The sequence below is a fragment of the Drosophila erecta genome, unplaced genomic scaffold (assembly GCF_003286155.1).
Source record: "Drosophila erecta strain 14021-0224.00,06,07 unplaced genomic scaffold, DereRS2 tig00000021-arrow-pilon, whole genome shotgun sequence".
NCBI lineage: Eukaryota > Metazoa > Arthropoda > Insecta > Diptera > Drosophilidae > Drosophila > Drosophila erecta.
In genome coordinates this window covers 10,569,016-10,593,676 of record NW_020825198.1, presented here as the reverse complement: position 1 = coordinate 10,593,676, position 24,661 = coordinate 10,569,016, and the positions used below count along the sequence as shown (strand labels likewise).

At 40.0% G+C, this 24,661-nt stretch overlaps 1 long non-coding RNA gene across 1 annotated transcript in view; it reads right to left on the bottom strand.

The window, feature by feature from the left end:
* Nucleotides 1–733: 733 nt before the first annotated feature.
* The window catches only part of LOC113563898, a 36,176-nt gene continuing 12,248 nt past the window's right edge, over nucleotides 734–24,661 (bottom strand). The window contains exons 2-3 of the long non-coding RNA XR_003407676.1: nucleotides 11,711–11,752; nucleotides 734–961 (exon numbers count right to left, since the gene is read on the bottom strand). This is a non-coding gene — a long non-coding RNA (uncharacterized LOC113563898). The remainder of the gene's footprint in view (nucleotides 962–11,710; nucleotides 11,753–24,661) is intronic.

Here is a 24,661-nt window from a genome sequence, read left to right as displayed (position 1 = left end):
GAGATTTTGGATTCAAGAGCCCTTGGATTTTGGTTGAGGTTGAGGAGGTGTCTCGGATATTTTTCGAGTGCAGTATTAACAAAACTGCAAATCGAACGCAAACACTTGCTGCCAAAAATAAACGATATGTGTATCGTTCCACTCCCTCACTCGTTTGCCAGTTCAATCGACCATGTCAATCATATGACGGACACAAAGCAGATTGAAAATAAAATTGAAAATAAATTCATTTGGGCTTGCCTTCTTTATTCAAAGCAGCACTGCAAGAAATTCACTACAGTAGTCTATTCAAAAAAAAAAAATTCTTTGTGTACAAATCATAACGAAATTAAGAAAAGTTTAGAATAACTTTAGAACAATCCGCCGCGAGGGACCAAATAGAAAATTTCTTTCGTCTTGAGCTCTACTATTTTTCCCAATGCATTTTGTATGTTAAGCAATTGAAAGTCAATTGAGTAAAGTGCACTTTTTATTCAGTTTTCTTGTGAGACTGAATTTCGAATAACTTTTTTGGGGTCCTTTTCCTGTCCTGCGGTTCCTTGATGTAAATGCAAATTCACACAGCTGCCCGATAGTCTTCCCACTTTCCCCGCCATTAAGATACTCGCCCTTTGTTCCTGTCATGCGTTTTAGCAATTTGCAAATTTACAAGTTGCACACATGGGAGAAAAAGAGAAGGAGACACGCGTGCATGTTTAATATCAAATTATGAAGCGGCTTTTACCCTTTTCCGCCCCCTCCCCCTCAAAAAAAAAACCCCTGTGATTGTGCAGTTTTTGAAGTGCGTTGGCAACATTTGTATGCAAATTGCTTTTTGCCGAGTGCATGTGCAACATGTTGCCTTTGTGGTTCGTTCCACAGTGTGTCTCTTCCAATTCTTTGGGGTCCTCGGCTCTTTGGTTCTTTGGTTCTCCGGGGTTTGGGGTCTCTAGTATAGAGTACGGTTACGACTGCCGTCTGCCTGCAAATAAAGAACGCATTGAGTTTTTATTAGTTTTTGATGATGCTCATAAAACGACGCGACGGCAGCGATGATAAAAATCAGTTTGCTTAAGTAAAGTGAGGCATTTAGGGGGTAGGAAGAGTTGAATTGATTGTTCAAAAGTAAGCGTTGCTAAAATGCAATAAAAATAAAGTGAGCTCACTCCCCTGCATCATTTGCTGTGCCTTTTGCCATTTGATGGCGTTGACAAGTGGCCAAAGTGGCGACGGAAAGAGGCCATGTGGGTTGTATTCCCTGTTAAATGGTGATTCGAACGATATGTTCGAGGTCGTATTTGTTTTGGGGCATTTTATATCTGCGAGTCGACGAGATACTCCTACACCTGTGGTAAACTCTCAGCTTACTTCCATAAAACCCGCACAAATGCACCTCCATAAACAAAGAAAAAACCTAGGGGTTCTAAAAATATAATGAGCCTATCGGAGCTCATGCTATAAAGAAAGTGCAGTTCAAGAACGAAAAAGTTTTCCCTTGCTTTTGTATGCCTTGAAAAGGGGCTAGTGCCAGGAAGCCATTAAGCAGCATTTCATCAGTATTATTTATAAAAATATCTCAGATCATTATGATTCTTTGGGAGTCCGTGTATTTCAACTTTAAAGACCGAACCCCATCGAGATCCTTTGGTTTTCATGCCCAATTCTGGGCCAAATCAGGTTGCCCCATCATCATCAAGGACAGTTCACTGTCCCTGAACATAATGATAATGACTGCCGGCCGTGCAGGCTGCATGTCACACATCATAATAATTACGGCTATTGATGCGACTCCACTCCACTACCTTTCGGCCACAAGCCATAAGCCTCATGGCTCATGAGCCATGAGCCCAGAGCCATAAGGTGTAAAGCAGAGGTCCCCGAGTGCCTTATAAACAATTACGTTAATAGTTCCATCGGCCATAGGAACTATAACGTTTAATGGACTTTTAGCTAAATTAACAAAACCAACAAAACAAAGAATGGAAACCTAATCGCTGACCAGACGCGCCCCTCTTTTCGCCTAATGACACAACATTTCATTAAAAATAATTCCACAAAACATTTGACGTATTACGTGCAATTGGCATTTCTAATGACAAACCAGCTGTACATAGTCTAGTCTATCATTCCCATCTCCCCCTCGATTTTTTTAAAATAATTTTGTTTGTTTTGTTGCGGCGCTTGTTACACATTTGTTTAGCTAGTTTTAGTTTATTCATAGCTAGACAGTCTTATCTCTGCGAAATCGCTGTTAAAACGTTTTTAATTTTCCAATCGCAGCGGCACAATCGCTTAATTATAGTACCTGATTCAAAAACGCTGGGGAAAAAATACTACAAATATTGATTTACTTGTAGATCTGTTATCAGGCTCTTTGAGCGGACAGTTTTACATTTTTTTATACGAAAAACTCGTTTTGTTTAAGTAAATCTGCGCACTCCATTAGGCATAATTTATACTTTTTGCCAGCTGCCGTCAATCAAGTGTCAGATGCAAAGCCATCAGCAATATCGAATTGCTGGCACCGGCAAACTAATTTAATTAAGAGGAAAAAGCTATCTGTGCTAATCACAAGCATAATGATGTTGCTGCTTATTGCATTGGCTAATTTTAAAACAAGTTGAAGTCGCCGTTTTCTGCTCGTAATATATTTTAATTTATGCTCTGTTGGCAACACTTTTGGCTAGGCACACTGGCACGCTGCAAAATGGCGCGTAAATAAACATTAATTTTAATTTAATGAATTAAATTCCAAAAGAGAAAACCCGACCGGGCCCATCACTTCAGTTGCGTTTCCATCAGGGTGACTCACTGCATCTGGCCATAGTTCCCTCGGCCAGTCAGTCGGCGAGTTAGTCGCCTTGGCACAATAAATAAATATGTAAGAGGTTTCCCTGGTCGATTATGCGCATAGTGCAAGTGTTTGCCACACATTGTTTACACCAACACCTCGGCCAGATACATATACTTATAGATATATCTGCATATATATAGTACAACTGATGCATTGTACAAATGCAAATCGCACAGAAAGTGGTTGTCATTCATAGAAAGTGTCATTACAGTTCATTCAGGAATTGAGTAATAGCATTAGCGATTCAAATTCCATTCAAAACTTGTTTCTATTACATATTGCATTTCCCATTTCAATTATGTAAACTTCTTATTTGGAAGAAGTTTAAATTTCCCTCAAGTTTATAGAAATTTTAAGCCACAACGTGCGGACTATGTCCTAATTCCGATTTATTAGTACTGTTATCATGTTAAATATAAATTCGATTTCAAAAGGTAACCTTATTATATTAAATATATTAATGGCTGTACATGAATTTTAAGTCGAGCACAATTTTAACTGAATTACTGCTGCAGGAGCTTTTTATGTGAAAATCAATAGATGATGCCCCGTTTTTAATTGGGCTTATCAATTGACTGGCTCTCCCAATAAATTAACCAGCACACTCGCTCATTAAATCAAAGCAGCCACAACACTGCAGCATAATTAACAACGCAACCAAAAACTATGTACAATTAAATTAAGCCAGGCTTTTGTTGCTACCGTTGCAGTTGATGTTGCTTATGTTGTTTATGTTGCCGTTGGGCTTATCGAGCCATGCATCGCCTGTTGCAAGTTGCGGGTTGCAGGTTGCTGGTTGCCGTTTGCCGGTTGCAGGTTGCCGGTTGCCAGTTGCAGGTATTTCCTGTCAGAGATTTTGCATAAATAATTTTTGATAATCAAAGCTTGTGACGGCCACATAAATTTAATTAGCGGCATATGTTGCATTTAATTAAGCAGTAAGCTCGCTGACTTAGTGCGTCTAACTTTTGCAGTGCCGGTGCTTTAATTAAAATTCACACGATGTGAAATGCTCATTTCGTAGGCGAACTGCGTGCTTTGGTTCGTTTGCCATTATTGCAATGCTCTCTACTCTGTATCTCTACATTTTTTTTGTTTTTTTTGTTTTAATATTTTTCCTGCCTCCCCTTCTTGGTTTTGTTGCCGTTGCATTATTATTATAATTTTTGCCCCGTTGTTTTGTATTTGATTATTTTTTGTCTTGTTTTTCCTTCTTGTCGGTTTGCACTGCATTGGATTGCATAAGCAGCCTGTTGCTGCCGTTTTTCTAATGCAAACGCTCATATGCGGCATGCATAATTAGCAGCCTCACACAGTTAGCTATATACATACACACTTGCATTCGAAATTTTCATTTTTATTCATATTACCAACAATAAATGTGTAATCTAAAGAAGGGGAAAGAACGAATTCGAGGCCGCCCGCTCTTCTCGCTTTAATGAGCCATTGAGCTTTAGATTTCTGTGTTTAGATACGCCCCAATATGAATGAGAATACTCGCTTGCCCATTTCCTCGAATCGAATTAAGTTATTAGTAATGGTTCAGCTGGAAAACTGTGTGCCAACGCACACAGAAATGTTCCTCTCGCAGATACCGAGAAAATTACTTGGGAAATATGGATCAGATAGGAAAACTCTGTTAGGGCGAAAAACTGTGTGCCACCCATTTGAATAAGAAGATTTTGCCTTTAGTTTGGGTTTCAGCTAAATTCCTAATAATCTTTTACAATTAATCCACATACTTTTATTCCTACGATATACTGTTTAAAACTATATTTCGTCATAGACTAAAATCCCTTTTCAACTTGTCATTCGACCAACTGACAGCCATTTAATCCAAAGCAATCAGGCCGACAGGCCAGAGAACTTTATTAAATATTTCGCCACAATTACGAGGGGCAGAAAGAAAAATGAAAATGTGGCAAATATTTAAGCGCTTAATATTCAGCTGTCAAACTTTGTTTATACCCCCGCGATACGCCCAATCTGCAGTATCTGTGTTTGTTTTAGTTAATTTTAGGTCGCTAAAATATGTTGCATGTGAAGATTTCAGCGCCGAGCAGCGAGCGGGCGAACAAAAAATAATAATAAAATAATCAACAACAGAACATGAATTGTATTACAAATAGCAGTTAGACAAAGTAAACAAACGCGGGGAGGAGGTGAAAAAAAATACCAGGCAGACGCTCTGACGACAACTGACATGTGAGAGTGTAAAAAGTATCTGTGTGAGCGACTCTCTATGTGTAGAGTGTATGCCAGTGTGGGTATCTGTGAAAGTCATGCAAACTAACTGTCAGACTGATAGATAGACGTTCCGAACCAGAGCAACAGCAGCTATTGCGATAGCGATACGGAGAGGTGCTGAGAGGGCACTTTCAGACAACAGACAAACAAATAATAATAAAATAATAATTGTTTGTCAACATTCGTTTAGCATGTGGTCTGGTCTCTGGCCTATACGAATTTATATACACTGGCAAAACAGATCTTCAGCGCGATTTATATCTTGATAAACATCATCTGCAGATAAAATATAATACCAGGTTAGCCATACCCATGTTATCCTAAGCTATACACTACCGAATGAATAGAAAATATTGTTACTTTGAAAAGACAACAGTTGCAGAGCAGAAATGTGTAATATTTTAGCAGGCTTTTTTTCATAAGAAATTCTGGTTCTACAGAACATTTATTTTCGATGTGCATGTACGAAAAGGCGGCAGAAAAAATAAGCCAGAGAACTGAGCTGAGCATGTGGAAAAAGGGGTGTAGTTGTTACAATTGACAATTGTCTGCATTTTGGCATGAAATGTCATATATGTATATATAGAGTTTGAGGTAGTTTGATGGCATGGTTTCCATTTAAACTGCGTTTTGTGGTCGGGAAAAAGGTGAATGCCACATGGAATGGGAAATGGGCAGTGGGGACGGACGACGTGCAATCGTCATGTTGGAAATTTCAGTTTCAACTGGCAGTCAGCACGTCATTTGCTTATTCAATTTCATGACACATGAATGAATGTTGCGTGCACCTCGGAGCTAGAATAATCATTCTCCCACCAATGACAAAACAAAAAAAAAAAAAAAGAAAAAGAAAAAGAAAGAACAACACGAATGCGACACCAGCAACTCTGCGATAATTGATGATAAATGTTGTATAATTTGACAAACCCAGCTAACAAAAACCTATGCCCTAAGCCACCAAGGAAGCCAACGAAAATTCCGAGCAGAATGGAGAAAGAGTGTAGTGCCACCGGCAATTATCGCTTAAAAAGCATTTCCAAATAATTACACCACCAGACGGAAATTCTAACACAAAGTAGCTAAGATATGGTATGACAGAAAGAATTATTATAATAATATGCAGTTTAAAGCATATTTCACCTCGGCCCTTTAGATGGGTGGGCGTGGCTGGGGCGTAATGATGGGAATAATATGCACATGGAATATGGGTGAGGTGGCGCCACAATGCGTTTCAGGCATATAAATTTGCTGCTTTAATGTGTCATAAATAATAGTATAAATTGGTATAAGATAATAGCCATATGAATAGAATTTTCAATAATTTCCTAGACAGCAATGCATTAACACAATTTACATAGTTACTTACAGCTATGACTCGCACTGTACTAGACGGTAGCAACTGCTTCGGTCAGTTGGGTCACTCGACCTGTTTTTTAGCTGGGTTTCAAGGAGCGAGTGGGTGTGGCAGCCATGCCCAGCTTCTATCAATGAGCTATTATTAAGATTACGCATACGCCATGTTCCATTGATTCATTTCGTTGCGGTGCTTAATTTCTTTTATTTTTAATCGCAATTTATAAATAACTTTTTCGACCAGCAACGAGAGCAGAGTGAGTGAGAGAGTGTCGATGAGTAATTGCCTCATAAAAATTATGTGGAAATTAATTTTCAGTGCTTCTTTTACATTTGTTCTCTCTTTCCGATCGCTGGCTATGGTTTTACATGTATTTCAATGCTATTTTTAAAAGTGGCCAACCGAAAATATTGAAATATGAATGCAGTCCACTGCATCGCGTTCCTCCCCCCATTCTCCCCACTTTCCCCACTTCGCCAGCGGGCACTTGTCGTTCGCTCCACCTGCCAAAAAGTGTATGAAATAGCCCCACAACGTGCCTGACACTTTTAGCCCTAACCGCGTGGATTCCCCAGTCCCCCAAGTACACCGGAAAAATCCACGTACATACATTTATTATGTATCTCAATACCAAAGTGAAATATTGTCTTTTTCTCTCTAAAGAATCCTTTAATTTTAGAAGAATGGAGATTGGATAATATATCAAATATAATATATAAATTCATATTCCTTCCACTTTTGCCATACGTTCTTTTTCCCAGTGCACCCGTGCCGATATTTTTGGCCGCCTTCAAAGTCGTCCGCGTGTTACGTATTAAAATTAGTATGCAATATTTTTGTTTCAAATGAGGCCCTGAGCGGCAAGAGACGGGAGTGGGCGGGAGGTGGATCGTTGAGCGGCACAGAAGTTCATGTTGCGTTTTTCCCCTTTCTACCGCTCACCGTTCACCGCTCACCGCTCACCGCCCACCGCCCACCTCCTCCCAAAAACTTTCCCTTCCTCATACCGCCTGCGTTTATTTTTGAAGTGTTGAAAATAAACCGTAAATAATCGCGTCGCTCGGTCGGTCGGGCAGCTTTACAATCAATTCACTTGCACACACGTCCGTCTATATATAAACCGATGGATATGAGTATGCACGTCTATATGCGCCTTCATAAGTATCTGTGTTTATATTTATAACAAGTTGCTTGCACCCGTCCAACCAAGCAGAAGCAAAAAAAAAAAAAAAAATAAAAGGAAAATAAATAAAATGGAAAAAAAAGAAAGATGAGTAAAAATAAAATAAGGCAGAAGCAGCCGCAGCAGCAGCAGCCAGGCAACAAATTTTAAAATTATTGGTAATAAAAATCCACCTTCAGTGCCACCCCCTCTCGCATTATGCATCGTAAAATCTGGATATTTAATATATGTTTTGAGTGCGTCGTGCTTTTGTGTGGCCTTAGATATTTAAAAATGAATTATATAAATACGATCACAAATGTGGCATTAGCTGCTTCACCTCCGATGGTTATATTTTTCGCAGCAGGGGGCTGACCCCCCGCCCATATGAACCAGATGATAAATCCAAAGATGGGTTTTATATTCATGCAATTAGCTTTTTATTAGCTCGTTTCATGGGGCCGATTTATGAGTATTATTTTCTGAGATTATTTTTCGACCAGATTTCAGGTGCCAGGTGGCAACACTGATTGCTACTAATGATGGTTATAAACTTATTGGAGAGTGCCATAGATTTGAATGTGCATTTTGATTAAAAAACTAGGAACAGTTGTTTGCAAACCACAATTTCCCCAATCAAAGCATACTTTGTTAGACAAAAATATTATTACATATTACCACTACTTTCTACTACTACGACTTTATGAAGTTAGTAATAATTTTCCATCTTGTTGGCAAGAACAAGTCAAAGAACTTCAACAACACTCCGCCGTTTGGCATTCGCTTTTATTAAATTAAATTGGGAGTTCCGCAAAACAGATGGGCAAGTTCCAAAGAAATATCACACATCTCTACACTGACCAGTTGGTCTTTTCTGGCTGGGCATTCTGCACTTTTTTATGACAAATTGTCACGAGTGCATTGATGCAAAAAACTTAAATGAAGCGACATGCTGTTGAAATGTCCGAACCGTCTTTTGGCCCTAGACATTGCATGGGCTGCCGATACACGGATACACAGATACGGGGATACGGGGATACAGATACACAGCAACAACAACTACAGTGTTGCGTGCACTTGCAGATACTCGAGCTGTATCTTTCGGGTTGTGCGCCCCGTCATATCAAGAACACAACACAAGAGCACAACAATGCGAACGGGTCTGCTATGTGTTTTGTGGACTTGAAAACTAATATGGGCTGGACTGGAGTGGAGTGGACTGGACTGGACTGAACTGGACTGAAGGAGCTGGAGGACACATTACCCAGAAGTGACTAAGCCCGCAGCATGGCCTAATATCCCCTCCCTCGCCCCTCGCTCCCTTCAGCCAAATGTCTGGGGCAGGCTCTCGAATTACACGGCCAGAAGCAATTGAAAACTGAGCTTGACAGTTTTTCGGGTTTCGCTGTGTTTTATTTTCGGTTTATGAATTGCCCAAAAAACGAGAAGAAATTGAACTTGGGTCTGGTCTGTGCACTGCCAAAAATGTCGAGCACTTAACTCAATACACATTTCATAAAACTTAATATTCAACTTTGAAATCGGTTAAGCAGTTAAGTTAAGTTCTATTTGGAATGTGCACACAGTTTTTGAAAAGGAACTGAATTTAAAAATCAAGCAAAGCACTGAACATTTTTCTCAGTGCCTGTGCCCCCATCTAAATATATTTTTCGGGTTTATTTTGGGTTTAGTTATATAGCGGCTTACCGTTAGAACGGAGTCTGGTTTGTCTGGGCATTTGTGGGTCTTCCTGGAACGGTAAGCAATATGCTCGAAAGCCTTTTTTTTTCTGTGCAGGGGGCCAAAAAAGTGATCGGTGGATGGTGAAAGGGAGAGGGGGGTGTCCAGTTGGCGCAATTAAATGTGCAACCAGAAATGGCAAGAAACGAAGCAAGCTCTTTGTTGCAATAATTCAATTAGCACTCTTTCGGTTTCGTTTCGTTTCATAAATGTATTAGCCGGGATCTGTAATTTCCCCCACGTTCACTCGCCTCTTTCTTTATTTTTTTAATTAATGTGCACTTATCATGCAACCCGATTAACAGTCGAGTGCTGCCACTGCCACTGCCACAGCCACAGCCACTGCCGCTCTGTAATTGCAACTTGTTTGTTATTTGTTATTTTGCAGTCCAAGTCAGCAGTCAGCAGTCGCCTGCCTGTCACTGACTCTGTTCTTGTTGTTGTTATCTGCCAGGAATGCTAATTATAAGATTAGCGCCGTAGCCCAATCTATGCTCCACTCCTATGGCATACATTAATATATATAGGTACATATATACTTATATGTATATATCTACTTATATAGGTGTATATATGCGCATATGGTTATTTCCCGTCTTTGGCCGTTGAGTATCTGAGTGTCTGCCTATCTCTGCATCTTTGTATCTCCATCTGCGGCACTTGGGTGATAGCGAACACGCACATGACACTTGACGATGTCGCTGGAGGATTCTGGCGGTGATTGTTGCCGAAGGTTGTTCATGGTGTAGGTTTTCTTGTTTTAGTTTTACATATTTTTTTTTTATATATTTTTTTTGGTATTAAGTGTCGTTAATACATGTTGGGGTCGTAGAAACATTATTGCTCTAGTGTTGTTGGAAATGTTGTTAGCTTTAGCTAGAATATTTGTGTGCAGAAATGGTGGTTTCTGTGTTTTCAGTTGTTAAAAGTATAGTAAATGTGTGGCTTACATAGTCTTGTGTTGTATGCTGCAGTTTTAGATTATTAATTGAGGTGAACCCAGAATTGTTGTTGAAATTTCGTAATGGCCCAGCAATTCAATGTCAGTTTCACACTTCATACTACAGATTTTCTAATTGTACTTCTGACAAACCTATTTATTGTGGCCTAATGCGTTGAACTGCAGGCTTTCCTTTGACCCTGCTCAAAGAGTTTCCCACAAACTACAGCAAGGGCAACACTTCGTATGCGGTTGCTCATAATAATAATATTTTCAGAGTTCTTGGCCCGGCAATTGTTTTTCTATGGTGTGTGCTTTTTGTTATCAGCATCAGTTGGCGGCTCGTTCCACAGCTACACATCATCAGCAGCTCAGGCCGGGAAAACGATGGATCAGGCATATGCATTCCCATCATGTGCGAGGTACAATGAGTACACTGCCACTGCAACTGCCATCGGCGTGGATGCAGATACTTACGAGTATGGATGGAGGGTATCCGAGGGTATGTGTGTGCGAGCTGCTTTGGCTGCTCTCCCTGTTTCGTATCTGTCGTGTGCATCTCTTGAACTATCAATTTAAATGTCAGTTTAAATTGTAGAATTTTTCATTTCGTGGACTTCGTGCATGAAAACTATAAAAATGTTTTCATTGTTTTTTTTTTCCTACCTCTCTCTATGCTGTTGTTTTGAGAACTTGCTTAGAGCAGGCTAAGAAACATAGCCGGGCCATAAGGTGTGCTCATGTACAGCGGGGGTTAAGTTAATAGTCGGATGTAGTGCCGTAAAATGATTTTATAAAACATTTCTTGTTCAGTAATAGGTCAGAAACACGATGTAGTGCTACAATTATTCTTACATAACATTTGTGGGAGTGTCATAAATTAAAGTTGTTGTACTTATTTAAGTTACTGGCTTGTGCTTTTATGGGTTCCACAGCTTGATTTTATTTAGCGTGCAATGTTTTATATTAATTCAAACAGTTTTGAGAGCTTCCAAAAGCTGAAAACTATTAGATTAAGCCCCGCTGTTCTTGCCCACATAAGTGTGTTGGTATATAGAGATGTTTTTGGCGATATGTCCGGAGCCAAGAGACCCAAAGACCGAGACTGCAGCCTGGTTCTGATTCCACGGCTTCGAGTTCGAGACTTGGAGACTCCTACTCCAAACTGCGACTGGGACTCTTTTCGTGTGTGACTTGTTTTAGATTTCTGCTCGAATGGGAGCTGCTTGGGCTGCCTTTCAGCATTTGACAGCAGCTGTCAAAAAACGAAACTTGAAAGCGAACCGACCTCGGGGGCCCAAAGACGTGCAGCCCTCAGATCCAAAGTAAAAGTTGCAATATGTTTGTTTTGTTTCGTAAGTTTCTGCCTGCCTCGCCTGGCCTGGCCTGGCCTGGCCTTTTTTGGCCAAGTTTCTCCGTTGGCTGATTTCTTACCTTTTTGGGCGGGAGTCCCCAGAAGTCGTTGTGATTTTCCCTCTGTAAATAGAAGAAGGGCAGAATAAGACATTTGTTAGGAATTTGTGAATGCTTTTTGTTTTTGTGTTGTGGGGGAAAACTTTATTTCAACTCTCCATCGAGATACACTCGTACGTATGTATATCTGATGTGAATGCAGACATCCATCAGACGAACAAATATTTTTATCGTGCTCCAAGCAACTTGGAAATTGTTTAAACAAATCGAAAACATTTGAGAGACAGACGCGGCCCATTAATTTCACATCTCATTTGAGGAGTTTCGTACTGAATTTATGAGCCAGCAATCTGGTTTCCATTGCGACGATATAATTATAATTCAGCTTTGTTTTGCCAATTTTAATAACTGACACTAATTGCTGCCACCGTTTTTTGGCTCGAATCGATGCGATAATTGGTTGTGACTGGCCATCAATGGCCCGAATTAACTTGTTTACAATTAAAGTGTCATTAAGTCATTATCTATTGTGCGAAGTCTTGTTTCCCTGTTATTGTGTTACTTAAGTTTTTGGCAATTCTTTTTTTTGCAATGCGCCCTTGACACGAGGCCTGGGTATTTTTCTTTTTTCTTTTTTAGGGTCCTGAATCAGGGGTTCTCTTCAAGAGTGCCAAAGTCAATATGGGTTGGGCTCGTACACTCTCATGTGTCGAAAGTCGAAAGCAACCCCTGTCTTCTGTTTTGTTGCCATTTCAAATTGCCAATTATCGATGAATTTGCAAAAACACAAACAGACAGACAGCAAGTTGAAAGGGGCGCGGCTGTTTTGCAGCTTAAGCGGCAATATCTGTATGTATCATTCCCTTTGTCCCTTCTGACTTTCACAATCCCCATGTCCTGTCAATATTTTGCTAGTTCATTTTTTTTGCATTAGGGTTGGGTCTTCCATTTGGTTTGTGTGTGTGCTGAATTATGCAAATCAAATGGCACATATCGATGTCGGTTGCAATATTATTGCTGCAATTCAGCAGTTTAACTCCCTTTCAAAATGCAATCAACATTTCAAGGAGGGGCCGTCCTGCTGTCCATTCAGTTCAAGGAAAGCAAATAGAAAAGTTGTCATAAATCCTGCTAAAGGATTACAGCTTGATTGGTTAAGTTTGAAATGCAATTGCACAGACAGGTTTATTTGTTATACCTATAACCTTTTGATAACGTTTTAAAAACAAGGAGTGAAAGGTGCGCTTTAATTTTAAAGCAACTTGCAGTTAAGAGTAAATTTTCTCACGAATAAGTTGAATGTAATTTGAATGCGAAAGCGACATTATTTTCATAATTTATTTTGGTTTAATTATTTACCTATTTCCCGCGATTTTTCATAACAAATTTCCCCCTTTTCCATTACCGAAAAACCGTTAAAAAGCCGTGAAAAACATGTTTTGCCTTCGCCCTATTTAATCTCTCCCTTGGCCACCCGACTGATTTTGAAATCGGAGACCAACGGCAGCTGGTTGAATGTCGATACCGCCACGCCCTAAGATTTACATATGACTGCGCCTGTCAATTGCCATTAGCCAGCCAGCGAAACTTTGGAGAAGAAATCAGAGGAATACAACAAAAAAACCAAAAAAATGGGTTTTCTTAATAGATTTCTTTTTTATAGATTTTTCTCGGGGACTTAAAAGGCGGCGCGGCACATCGAATTGTATGGAAATGAATGGAAACCCTAAGCAAACAGGGCAAGTCCTTTGGTTTTTTACTTATTCAAGAAAGTAGTTAGAATTAATTCAGCAGTAAATACAATTTGGAGAAATAGGGAGGGAATGAGAGTTGCGGCTGCTGCTATTTAACATTCAAATTACAAATCCTTTTCTTTTTTTTTATGACGAGCAAAGAAGAAGGGTTCGAGCAGAACAAATCGTTTTTGGCCCCTGGAAACCGTCCTTTTCCTCATTGACTTCAGCCGCTCGAGCTGATGTCAGCATCATCATGATGATTCATCATTAACATCAACGCGATGATGATGATGATGATGACGACGATGAACCCTCATCCTGGGATCCTTGTCTGTATCTGGGATGCGACTGATTTGAATATCTATCTGAGTGCGTATCTGGCGTAGTCTTGGCGAATGCGTGAGAAAATTGTCAGCATATTGATTCGATGATTATCAACAGTTATGCGCATATTTAATTGTCCTGTCCCCGCGGAATTTATTTGAATTTGTTGCATTTGCATTTGCATGCGCAGTTTGAGCTAAGTTGAAGTGCAAATATGCATTGAGAGGCTGAGTTTTGTTTAAATATTTGAACAGCTTTCGGTTGATTGACAAGCCGCAAGTTTTCACTCACTGCTTACTGCTTACTGCCTAATGCAGGCAGCTGTTTGTAAGTTTCCTTTGCAGGAATTTCGTTTTTTATTTTCTGTCGGGGTCACCACCTCTGATTAGATGCGTAATTAGGCGAGGCGCGGTTTTTGCAACCCGCCTCCCTTCGCTTCTGACCTCAAAAAAGGATCAAATGGTCGCTCCGCACACGCTGCTATCTAATTTTGCTTTTTTAACCCCACGCCCCTTTGCCCTTTTGCCGCTTTTTGCCACCCGCTGGGCGCGTTTTGGCACCAAACAAATTGGGGAGTTGTGCTCCATGCGGAGAAATGCCAACGTGATGGATGTGGTCCCACTAGAACGCTACTGAACATGGCAAACTACAGTCATAACATTAAAAAATAACCTATTTTAACATTTTAGATTCAAATAAAGATTGTATCTGCTTTAGGCATCTTTTATTACAACGTGTAAAATACTTTTAATGAGGACACATATCATTTCAAACCTTTTAAAAATAAATATTAAATTTATATATGTTCTTTTATCCCAGACTTCGCATAATGTTGGGCCCGTGTTTGGCCACCTAATTTAATATTATGCCATCTCTATTTTTCCCAGTGCACAGCTAGAATTCCTAAACCAGACCGAAAGTTGCCCGTTCGGCTGCTTGTGGCATGTTTGCTTGTTTGGCTCTTTTAGCCCCGGCATTAATCAGTCGGTGGTGCGTCTGACATTGTCAGAGAAAGGAGAGAAATAGAGAAATAGACGCACCGAGAAGCGGAGAAAAGTGGTGGGGATGCGGAAGGGTGCTCGTCGGAGGGATCTACTTATTATTTCACTGTAATTAATAAAGATTAAACGTTGTGACACGGCTAGACTGACTAAGAACACTCCCTCCTCCTGAGGGTCTGTGTAAAGTTTCCCTAGTTTGCCATCTCTGCTTTGTAATTTTCTGTATTTTCTAGTTAGTACTTGCCTGATTTGTCCTGCTCGTGACAGTTGCCATATTTAAGAAATTAACGAGCGACTGAAGATTAATGGCCTGAAGAGTCTGCTCATTTATAGGCAAATTCATTAAAATATCCCTAAGCTTAAAGTTTCTGACAAAAACAAATAAAAAAAACCAAAAAAACGCTTTTGCCATTTAAAAACTTTACCCTCGATCATAAATATCGACGGAGGCCATTAAAGCAACATAAAATCGTATTATGTTGATCATAAATTCCCAGTTGAAAGATCACAGATCTGAACTCTGATGCATTTCTTGGCGAGATCAGTTTTCAGTTTTTAGCTAAAGTTTTCGGCATATTTCTCCAGCTCGCATCAAATTTGATAAACAAACTAATAAACATAAACTAAGATTAATGCATTCATATATCACTCAATGAGCTCAAATTTGGGTCATCAAGTGCAGTCGGTCTGTTATTTGCCTCTGTCCGCAGTTTGTCCGTGGTTTGAAGTTCTATCTATGTTGGCGAGGGTGCCTGCCCCACTCGTACTTATGCTTAATTGCACTGGTAATTAATAATGTTATTTATTAGACAAACATGGGCTGCTCCTCTTTGCCTCGATGACCTCACCAGAATAAAATTGTGTGTGCATGCACAGTAAGAAAAAAGTGTTATTGAAATATGCTTCTTATATATGAAATGTTTTTTTAATGATTTAGAATTTCTCAAAAGTGGTTAGTCTATCAAGAAAGTCTGTTATAAAGTTTTATTGAAATAAATTTGAATTTTAATTTTGTAAATATTTGTATGGCTCATAAGGACAAAAATGAAGTGCTTGTAAACATGCAAATATTTTTCTTTTAGACCGCATTGTTGACCGCTTTAATGCCCCATAATGGTGGCATATTTTTCCAGTGCCTCTTTGTGACTCGTGCTCCTCACTAGATATGTGTCATTAAGTAAATTAAGTAAATAAACATATGCCCGCTGCAAGAAGGAGAGGGGGCGAGTGCTGCAGAGAGGGAGAGGGCCGATCGAGTGAGTGAGAATGAGCGACTTTGGGCATAATTAATTGCCAGTCAGCCGCTGGCCTCGTTGAAGTTAAAGTTGAATTTTACCCCCGCCGTGGCAGACAGCTGCCACTGACCAGAGCGATACGATAGCCCCTGTACCCTGTACCCTGTACCTACCCACCTACCCGCCACTGTTCTGTGCCGGCTTTATCTTTTCCGAAACGCGTTAGTTTTTGCGCCCTTTAACTTTCGGCTAAGTGAACTGACCAGCCCCGAATACACTCCTTTTTGGCCTTATGCGCATTTCAACGCCTTCATTTGCATGCGTTTTATGGCTTAATAGTGCCCCGCCTTATCTGTTGCAAATTCTCAGTCAATAGATTACCGATAAGCCCCCGAACAACATTTGCATTTCATTTGCGGCCCCCTCCTGGTGAAAATAAAGGTTCCAAACAGAAACCAGTTGAAAATTCCCCAGGGCTCTGGCCAAAACAGTTAAGGTAGAAAGTTGTGTTCTTTTGCAGCCATTCTTGTTTCGGTTGTTTTGGTTGTGTTTCTTTTGTATATTTTTCATGTTTCAGGCAGCTTCCGCGTAGCCCGTTCTTAACCTTTCCTCGGGCCAAGTCTGCAGCAGCTCAGCAAGGGCAGCTGAAATCTTTTGGATTCGCATCCGCACCTCCAATTCCAGTTTGCAGTCGCAGTTGCAGTTCCAAGCAAATTGAGATACAACTCGGTTTTGGTTCCAGAAAACGTTTAATTTTGCTTTTATTGCACTTGCACGATTTGTCCAAATTATTCACAGATTGCTTCTGCTCCTTTCTTTCATTTTATTTGGCTTTCTGATTTGCTTTTTTTATGATTTCTACGCAGTATGGCTTTAAAGACTTCCAAATGTAGATCAAAGTATAATTTTATATTTAATTTCTTTATATAAAAAATGCTATACATAAAAAATCCATTTCCTAAGTGTTTACGACTGTAGCAATTTTATTAAACTGGTTTCTGGTTTCCCAAACCATAACATAAATAAAAAAATATATAGATTTAAGAGGGCTTAATCTTTACCATAACAAATCAAGGCCATAAACAATAATGTTTAATTCCGCGCCGTCATAATCAGACTAGTTCTGGCTGCATTCAACAGGCTTTTGGTTTTTATGGGCTCCTTGGCATTTCACAAAATGAAAAATCATTACCGATTATGCAAATAAAAGTCTGTCTTTTTTCTTTTTCTATTTTATTTGGTTGTCGAAGGGGGAGTGGTGACAAATGCAAAATGTTTGTCGCTCGTGCCGTGGCCCATAAAACGATAAAACCCTCTTGCGATCGATCAAGTTTAAAGTGGAACTATTCGCGTTACTTAGATACATAGATAGCTGCAGATTTGTATCTGCAATGCCAGCGAAGGAGTTGCTGTAATCGAAACTGTTTTGCATATTTATAAGCCTTTTTCTATATGGCTGCGATCTGTTTCTCTGTCCAGTTTATGTTAATTGCATGGGGTCTATGAAATTAATACTTTTTATCGCTTGCTCAATCGCCGCGAACTTGTAGCTCACATGTTAGCTGTAAATTAAGTTGACAACTTGGCGCTGCCGCCGACTTGGCTTACAAACAAAAAAAAAAAAATAACAAAAACTGGATCTAAGCCACAATTGAAATTGGCTTGGGAAATCAATTGAAAGTGTCCAAGAAATAAGTGTTGGCAAATATTATGCATAAATCTGTCTAAAACTTGAGGAAAATATTCTGTAATGAATTCTGAAGCAATACGCAAATGCTGTTAATTAAAGTTTGATAATTGATACGTTTCTTCGCCGTTAAAGGGTTTGAAAAATTGCTTTAACTATTTTTGTAATTTCATTTATGAATTTTACATTTTGAAGTTTGTATATTTTCATCATTTAGAGTACTAGAGAAGATTCTCATATATGGAATTAATAGTCTTATATTACTATTTCGCCGAGGAAGCACTACATTACGTATCCGCCACCATGTCGATGGAAATGTGCTGAAAATTTGTAGCCCGACTCGGGCATTATTTTCCCATTGAAGTGGCAGCTGGGCTGCTCACAAAAGGGGGGAACCCATCAATGCCCATCAATTGCACATACGGGCACCGATATCCATGGGCTATAGTCGAGTATCCGAGTATATAGACTGTCCGTCAGTTGGTCTACGTACACTTTACTACGCAAATAGCCGTGGCTATTCAAACGTCAAAAGCAAAGCCACTGCCATTAGCTTTGGTCTTGGTTTGTCCGCTGGTTTCGCCAATGTTTGTCTACGCCTCACTGCCTACACACTAAAGACAAGTCCCCAGTCCCTGCCCCCCTCCATTTCAGTCCCAGTGCCAGTGCCCCGCTGTCTTCTCTATTATTTAGCAAATATTTAGAATATTTGAGCAACAGCTAACGGAGACCCAGCGGCCACTTGACCACTTGGGCTACTGCACGCGCTTCGGCAAACAAATCATGTTTTTCAAAAGGGGGATGAGCAGGTGGGCTATCGTGGAAGCCATTGAGCCAACTGCATGTCAAAGTTTTCCGTTGCATCTAGCTGGTAGTGTGTGTGAGCCAAACTTTCTATAAATATGGACATGACTTTGGCTAGTTTCAGCTAGCAATATCGGCGTCATCGTGCACTGAAGGCGAACCAAAATAGAATGGCTGCAAATGGATTTGCAAGGGTTTTAATCAGATGCAGATTGGTAAATAGTTGTTGAAGGCTATGGAACAGATCAGTATTTTGATATATTTGATATATCATAGATATGTTGGGATGAACATATATATTTCTTTCGATCTTGTTTAGGCGACAATGCAACTTTTCGCCAAGTGTGGCCATCATCATTATCAACATCATGGACACATCGGCATGATTGCGGTCGTTAAAGCCACCTGCTGTCTGGTATGTTGCGTCTAGCTGCCGTATTTCGGACTTTAACCTTTTTGGTCTTTCGTCTCGTTTTAATTTTCTTTTTTTTTGTGTTTTTGGCCAGGCCAAAAGCTCAGGCTTGTAGCGTTTAATGCTCGCTGAGCTGGCCATCTGCATATTGGCCAGCACGGGAATGAGCTGGGAGTTTTGGGCTTGGGTCGGGACGGGCCAAAAAGCCGATGCGCTGAGCAGACTGTTGTTAACAAGCTTGTTAATAAATTACCAACAAAATAGCCATAAAATGTGCCAGGCATAAATCATGGCGCGCAATCTGTTCCTCCGCATACATAAATAAATAATAGCAAGTGTGGACACAGCAACGAGACAACGCGACAACGCGACAACGACAACCCGACCAGGCAAAATTAGCAACAAGAAATACTATATATACGTATATAAATTCGAAATTGAAATTGATAGCGAAAATCAACAAAGACCAATAGCAAAGACAAAAGGTACAATACACAAAAAAAAAAAAAAAAAATACAAGAAATCTAAGCGTAGCGTAGCACACACAGGAATTATGAAAACTAAATAAATTCAAATGAATCAAAACGAATGGGTTAAAGCTACAGCGGCAGCTGCATAAATCAACTCAATTAGCGAGGTATTATAAGTTGATCACAGATTCGAAAATAAATGGTAGCCAGAAGTCACAAGGAGTTATCTCGCCATTTGTGAATTGCTGAATGGCAAGAAATTTATTTGAATGAGTGCAAAATGTGCAAAAAGTTTCAAGATTTCTTTAAATACAAATTTATGTTAATAGATATAACGGATGCAAATGCAGATTTCGAACCCCATTGTCTATTTTAAACACATCAAAATGACTCATTTCAAAGTCAATTTTATTATGGATTATAAATTTCACGAGTTCCCTATTATACCTGCATAATAATTGCAGCCAAATGAAGCTTGTCACAATAGTTGAATGAAACTTAAGAAGTGTATACTACGGCCAGGTGGTAAAACACCGAATGCAGACGTTAAGAAAAGGCCCAGAAGGCATATAATACCATCATTATTGTGTGGTGCTTTGGGTTTTGGCTCAATTTGATGGTTGCGGCTCATTTCGTGTCATAAAAAAGCATTTTCAACACATTTTTTAACGACGAGTGCCGGCCAACGGCAACAATGGTGAATGTGGCCAACATTTGCAGCTTTTTGTGGCCCAAAGGCGTTGGCGTTTGCCATGGCAACTGCAGCTATAAAGAGCGGTACATAATGAACAAATTATAATAATGATATGGGGGGATACACATATGTCACATACCACATACAAGCAATATACCCGGCAATTCAAATGTCACACAGTCAACGCATTTATTTAGCCAAATATGCTGGCATCTCATGCTTATAGTAAACTCGTATTATTATTGGCTATATCTGATTTGGCTAGTTGGTTGTGCTTAAATTAGTGGAAATCGCTTTGAATTCATAACGATGTGAGGCAACCGAGACATACACAAAACAGACGCCATGTCATGTCAGATCATTAAGAAAATATGGTCAAAAATGTTTCAATTAAAATCAGAAGAGGAGAAAAAAAAGCGGCAACGAAACAAGCAGCCCAACTCAAACTGAGAGGAAACTCACAATCCGAAATTGTAGGCGGACAAGTTTTGTTTCTGTTTCTATTTCATTTCATTTCATTTCATTTTTTTTTTTTTCCATTTTGCTATAAATTGTGTAGGCTACTTTACTGTCAAGTCATTAACGGCAACAACAATAGCGATCGCACGGCGGCAAGTGAATCATTAGGAACAAAAGCCAAGAGTATAAAAAACTACAGCGAATGAGAATTTGTGAATAGCTTTTTGTGGGCTTTTATAGCCGCTGATCCCACCTCCTTTCCGGATTGATCTGTTGGAAAATTTGTTCCACGACTTTCTATCATAAACATTTTTTATTTGGCATACTTTTACAGCGTGCCGTTAATTAGTTGACTTAAATATAAGATATGTATACGTACAGCTAAAAACACTTTCAGCTAATTCGAATATCATGTATTTTAATTAATGTGATCTTTTATTGAAATTGGGCATGGGCATCAGTATAGCATAGTTCATGATTTCAGACTTTTCTATTGTATAAGTTGATATACCTTGGAGTTATATTTTCTATTAAATCACATGCAAATGGAGCTATAACCACCCATAAGATCGATCTGAAAAACCCACTTTTAAAGCTCTTAAAATACGTTTAAGCTTGGGTATCATTAGACGCGGTAAAAGTCGCGTTGGCCCGACTTTGTTCAAGGTTAATTCTGTAATTGACTTATCAACCCACTCGTTTTATTTTCAATTTTTTTTTTTTGTATTAAGCGTCAACTAGCTGGCTAGCGATTCTATAAGCGCTGTTAAAACCGCTTAAGTCAAAGCTGATAACTATTTTATTTAGCTTATTTTGCACATGCTTTCAAACCGCAGCTAAAACCGCCAAAAAGTCTGATCATCGCGCTTTTGAACCGCTTAAAATCCTCCAAAAACTTTTTGTTTGAATTGTATTTTTTTTTTTTTGATTTTTTCGTTTTTTGTTGTTTTAGTTTTTTGGATTTTTTTTGGCTCGTCATGCCCCAATGGCTTGTGTCGGGGCATCCGACACCCACAACGTTGCCGGCTGGCCATAATGGAAAAATAAATCTTCGATATGGTTGGTACAGTAACAACGCGGCAGAAGTTAAGAGCCGTGCAGCTCCCAAAAAGCCAAAAAGCAACAAAGCTGGCTGAGAACCGAGTTTGAAAAGGCGTTAGATTCGTTGCGGGCGCGCGCGTTCTTCGCTTTTTTTCCCTCATCTCCCTTTTTATTTTTTCCCCCGTGTTTTTTTTTTTTTCACTTGCTCACATCAAAGCCTGAAATGCCGCTAAGCAAAATGCCCACACTTGGCCAACAGCATAACATAACAAATGCCTAATTGTCTTGGCGGCACTCGTAAAACCTACAAAATTATTACGGCTTTGCAGGCGAGAGAAGACGGTGAAAAAAAACTACAGACGTGAAGAATACAAAAATTCTGAACAAAAAAAATACAACACAAAAGTACACACATAGCAGAGGAAAACGCGCCACTTCACATGTTCTGACCAGGCCGAAAGCCCCTCAGAAGACCAAAAAAAAAAAAAGTGACAAAAGTGCCAAAGGGTAAACTAATGACAGTTTAATTTACTCCCATTGCGATGAAGTGTAACGACTCTCAAAACTCAATTAGGCCTAGGCCATTCACTCGATCTCTATTTTGCGATTAATGCGTACCTGCGGTCAATGAAATAGTGCCAGCAGAGGAGGTTGTTTATAATATATTTATATTATATATATAGAGGATATATTTTGAATGCTCTCATCAGATTAAAGAAGTATAAAAATGAATTTAATTATTTATGGCAATCTTGACTTGATTTATGATTTGTAAAGGCAACCTGAAGTATATAATATTACTTGGTCATTTTTTCCTTATGTCATCTATTTATTTATAGCATGTAATTCTCTACGAAGAGTGCAATCATTTTGCCCTCAGCTGTAAGTGTCTCAGGTAGTATTTGGCACTTTGGCCAAATGCCGCTCTAATGCTCCGATGGTCTACATATACCCATCAAGGCGTATGTATGTGGTCCGGTTTCGAGACTCCCTCAGCGGAGGCAGGTGCAATCGAACGTATGCGACTGTGGGATGGGTCATGACTTAAAAACGCATAATTTCCGGGCTTTATGAGCCGCTCTATTGGTATCTGCCTGCAGCCATCTCTCTCTGTCTCAATTAATTCGCCTAGTTTATGTTTATGACATTGGCTCTACGCATATTTCTGGGTCATAATTTATGATAAGCGCGATTGTAATGGGTTGGCAAGCTCCTTTTCGGAGTGCCGCATTCTTTATTATAATGAACTTTTACGCAGTGCGTATATCTCATAGATAAAAAATTGCATAAAGGTTAGTCCTACCAACTGTCTACCCCTACCCGCCCTTTTCGTATGAATTAATGTTATTAGCCTCGTAATTTTGTTGAATATTATTGCATTCATGTTTCGTAGGCGCTGGGCCTAATGAGTTTTTCGCTCTGCACCGCATCTTCTTCTGCGGCCAAAAAAAAAAAATAATATAATGTTGCCGTGTTTGGGTTGTTGTTCTTGAAATTTATGCATTGGCATTGTTTTCTCTGGCCAAAGTTGTTTTGCCGGTGGGCGGTTGTTTCAGCAGTATAGTTTCCGCTGCGGTTGCCCCCAGTTGGCCGCCTTTGGCCGCCTGTAGTTGGCCCAACTTGGCATCACAACGCCCATCACACAGTTTGTCAATTGTGTGGGTTGCCTGGACAAAGTGCCACAAGTCCCAGTTTTGCCCCAAGGAGGCTGGCACGTCTTAAGGATGCCCCTCGACGGCAAACGGGGCTAATTGGGCTGCGGCGAGCAGTCGAGATACAGTTTAAGATGCGGAGTGGAGCGGGAGATACTATCTTCAGCAGTTAAAGATACAGTTGGGTAGGGAAAACGAGGTAGAATACGCATTTGGCACAAATAATGTGGAAAGGGTAGCAAAACATACTCTGCGACCTTAAAGTTTGGCAGCTATTTAATAAATTCAAAAGGTTTTCTTCAACAGAGTTAAAAGTAATAGATACCAGCTTTTAAATTAATTTCTCAGTCGAAAAGTCGTAGTACTTAGCATAGAAATTTGAAAACATTTAAATGAATGGAAAGCAGCACCCTTTCACAGCGACCAAGCTCGGAAAGATAAAACCACGAGATATGAGGGTTCCATTTGGGCCCTTTCCCAACGATCCCTAACTATCCTTTCACTATCCATCAACCGTCAGAGTTTGGAGTTAAACCGCAAGGCAACGGCAATCCATCAATCGACCGAAACTTGTCATGCTCCAATTTGGAATGCTTTTCAATGGCACCTTTTAAGCAGCGCAGGGAAATTCAATTCAATTAGAAGACAATGGGCCACAGATACGATCCGCTTGGCATTCTAACTGAACAGCATTCACCTGTCCGCCGAAATAACTTCACACACATACACAACGAAAATTAAAACAAAAAACCAAAAGGAAAAAAGGAAGATACCCTAACCACCGGCAGCTGTCAATATGTGTTGGCGCCAAACGAGAATGCTTGGAGAATTCGTGGTGTAGTCAAAGTCGCAGTCAAAGATCCATGGCCATCCATTAAATGCCTACCGTCAAATCATAATTCATTTTTCCCCTGTCTGGTTTAGGGTTACCCCTCCCCCCCACCACTCTCCGCACCCCCGGCGACTACCTTCCATCCAAACTACCAGATATTCCTCAGCTATTAGGCACCGGCCACTCCTAGACACGCAGCCTCGGGGCACAGACCATAAAGCCATTTTTCCACAGTATCTCACACACAGGTGGGGAGGGTAAGAAAGTGGCAGGTGAGCTGGATGGTTACTGGTTACTGGTTACTGGTTACAGGTACTAGTGGTTACTACTCCTCTACGATGCTGCGGCAATCTGGGCTTGGGAATTTGCACCTTGCACTGAGCGGATCCTCACTTATTCGGTTGCATAGCCCGCGGCACTGGGAAAAAACAAAAGAGTAGTAAAGAAACGAGCTCTCGAGTTCATTGATACTCTGTTGCACAGCTCAGGTGCTCAATCAAATGCAATTAACGGCGGCTAGAAAGGAATGGGGGTTATAGCCAGCAGAACGGAAGTTCGGCTCCCTGGCTGGATGTTGTTGGTATTAAAATGTCAGCTTGGGTTAGTCACTCCACGAGCACTAGGT